The sequence below is a fragment of the Neomonachus schauinslandi genome, chromosome 2 (assembly GCF_002201575.2).
Source record: "Neomonachus schauinslandi chromosome 2, ASM220157v2, whole genome shotgun sequence".
In the NCBI taxonomy this organism is placed as follows: Eukaryota; Metazoa; Chordata; class Mammalia; order Carnivora; family Phocidae; genus Neomonachus; species Neomonachus schauinslandi.
Window position 1 is genome coordinate 18,574,694 of NC_058404.1, and position 3,408 is coordinate 18,578,101.

Consider the following 3,408-nt stretch of genomic DNA (forward strand, 5'->3'; position numbering starts at 1 on the left):
CAAAGAGCTTACAAACAAACTATAAAGTAAAATGGAAAAAAGTGAGAAACTAGAAGTACAAAGTGATGGAATAATCACTTTGAAGAGACGGTGATTAATAGCTGCTAGGAGAATCTGTAAATGTTCCAGCAAGAAGTGGGTATTTGACCTTAGCCTTGAAATGTGAAACATGGGCACCATATCAATAGGCAGCATGAAAGGCCATGGCACTAGATGAGACCAGTTGGAGAATAAGTGGAGGGAAGGGAAAAGGCTCAAGGATTGAGTCCCTTGCACAGATGTTAATGGCCTTAAAGATGAGGTGGCACAATAAATAGAGATTTCAACCATGTCAAATAATACACAGTAAGATGAGTAGTGAAAATTGTGAATTTAGCAATTTGGAGATAATTGGTGGCCTTGAAAGGGTGGGGGAATGGGCAAAATGAGTGCAGGGGAGTGGAAGATACAGACTTTCGGTTATGGAATGAATAAGTCATGGAAGTACAAGGCACAGTATAGTCCATGGTATTGTAATAGTGTATGATGACAGATGGTAGCTACACTTGTAGTGAGCACAGCATGATGTATAGACATGTTGAATCACTATGTTGTACACCTGAAACGAATGTAAAATTATGTGTCAACTACATTCAAATAAAAACTATTAAAAAGACCTGTTTCAGTAGAGAGTAGGAAGGAACAATTATTTGAAGTAGATTCGAGAAAACTACAAGGAGAACTGAAAATCAGTACTACAGATTAGTGCTTCTCAAACTTTAATGTCATTATAAATCTTGGTGATCCTATTAAAATGTTTTCTTATTCATTAGGTCCAGAGTAGGATCTGAGAGTCTGTGTTTTTACCAAGTTCCTTGGTGATGCTGATGTTGTTGGCCAATCATAATTTGAGAAGCAAAAGAAGAGAATCCTTTTAGGAATTTCTATAAAAGGAAGCAATAAAATGGGATGGGTGAGCAAACTAACTTGGGGGGATGCAGGGTCAAGGAAATTATTTTTAGAATTCTCATTATCACAGCAAGTGTGCTTGAATGTCAGTGGCATTCTCTCCAGAGTTGAGAGAGGGGGAAACAAAATGAAGATGGGGGAGAGAGGGAATAATTGTTTGAACAATGTCCTTGAGTAGTCAAGACAAAATGGCATCCAGTGATAAATGAAAGGGAAGCCTTGGCTGGAAGCACAATTGACCCACATTACTAAGGAAGGATGCAAAGTTCCTGGGTATAGATGCAAATGAGTTGGATGGTGGAGTGCAAAGAGGTTCTCTTCCAGTTGTTTTTAATTCTCAGTGCAGTAACATACTTAGATGATAGTACTTGGGAAAAGTTGTTAGAGGTTTGAGGAAAGAGAAAAGTGTGAAACAATCATGAGATGGGGGGAAAAGGGACAGAATAGGTGGAGCACAGAAAACTTTTAAGGTAGAGAAACTATACCATATGATACTGTAATAGTGGATACATGTCACTGTATATTTGTTCAAACCCATAGAGTATACAAAACCAAGAGTGAACCTTAATATAAACTATTCACTTTGGATGATAATGATGTGTCAATGTAGGTTCATCAGTTGTAATGAATCAACCACTCTGTTGGGGGGTGTTCATAATGGAGGAGGGGGTGGTTGAGTGGGAGCAGGGGCCATGAGGGAAATCTCTGTACTTTTGCTCCATTTTGCTGTGGACCTAAAACTGCTCCAAAAAATAAAGTCTCTTATATAAATAAATACATAAGTACATAATTGTGAGAAAGTGAATTGTCTAGGACAGTTTTCTCAACCCTATCAAACCCAATGACCACTTTTATAACATATTTTTAACACCCTTGCTACTATTGTAAAAATAAAGCAACAATTTAACCTAGCTACACACACATTTTAAATCAATATAATGTCCTCACCGTAATATATATATGTATATATATATATATATATATATATATATATACATATATATATAAAAGGAAAGTAAGTAATAATAAAATAACATGTATTTACACATGTAAATGCTCAGGTGTGGGTATACGGAGACCGAAAACATCTCCACGAAACACTCAATGCTCTCTAGGGGGCGATACTACCCTTGGTGAAAATGATTATGTTGCTTGCCGTGACTCCACATTAGGGATTGTGATTTCGCAGGAGACCCATTTGCAAAGTTGTGTGTTCGTTCAGCTGCTTGGATGCAAGATCAGGAGTAAGTGAGTTGCATCTAACCAGGGTAGTAGCTTTATTGGAAGAGTAAATGGACTGAGCAGGGAACAAGGCCACTTAAGGCCCAGGTCCACAATCCCTTTCTGCAATTCCATAATCCAAAAGGATCATTGGAAAAAACAAACAAACAAAATTTTTATAAGATGGTTCACAACTCATTTGGCAACAAAATTCAACCTGAATAGGCACATAGCTATTTAAATCCCTTACTGGCCCCACTTATTTGAGAATAATCATCAGTTTCACTACAGACGGTATTATACAACATGGCATAGGAACTGTACTACTTTTCTAAAATAAAAAAAAATGTGAATTTGGAAATACATTAGACCTCAGGGGTTTGGATAAAGGTTTATGGTACAGTTACAGGTAAGGATGAGTTTACACCCTGAGGTGGCAGGAGTCAGGAAGAATCATCCAAGTGGATACTGAAATCACTAAGATGAGTAGCGAGTACTTAGATTTGTCTGCATCAAGGAGTAGTGCTGGATAATATAGTCTGATAGCCTAAACTTCAAAAGAGCAGATTGGTATGAGTGAGAAGAGAAAAAGGTCTGGAGGGAGCAATGAGGGAAAAGAACATTCACCCACGGTGTGGGGTGAAAGGTGTGAAAAAAATAAAGAGCCAAGGGCGCCTGGGTGGCTCAGTTGGTTAAGCGACTGCCTTTGGCTCAGGTCATGATCCTGGAGTCCCGGGATCGAGTCCCGCATCGGGCTCCCTGCTCGGCGGGGGGTCTGCTTCTCCCTCTGACCCTCTTCCCTCTTGTGCTGTCTCTCATTCTCTCTCTCAAATAAATAAATAAAATCTTTTAAAAAAAAAAATAAATAAAAAAAATAAAGAGCCTCAACCTGAGAGGGCTTCAGGGGAAGCCAGGTGGTTTATTAAGGCTAGAAGATGGTAATGGTTGTTGGCATACAAGGGCACAGAAGGACTTCTGGAAAGGCGTGAGATTGGCTCCCTTAAGGAAATGTACAGAGCCTTGTGATGGGGACAGACCAGTGCAGAATTGTTTGACCACTTGTGTCAACTGAGGTAAATGGGATACGTGGCTCAGTATTAAGGATACACATAAACAACAGTAGAATTTTGCAAATGAAGCAGCCCTATTCAGATAAAATGGAATAGTTCAGGGGTCAGTAAACTTTTTTTTGTAAAGGACCAGATAATAAACATTTTAGGTTTTGTGTCACAATGACTC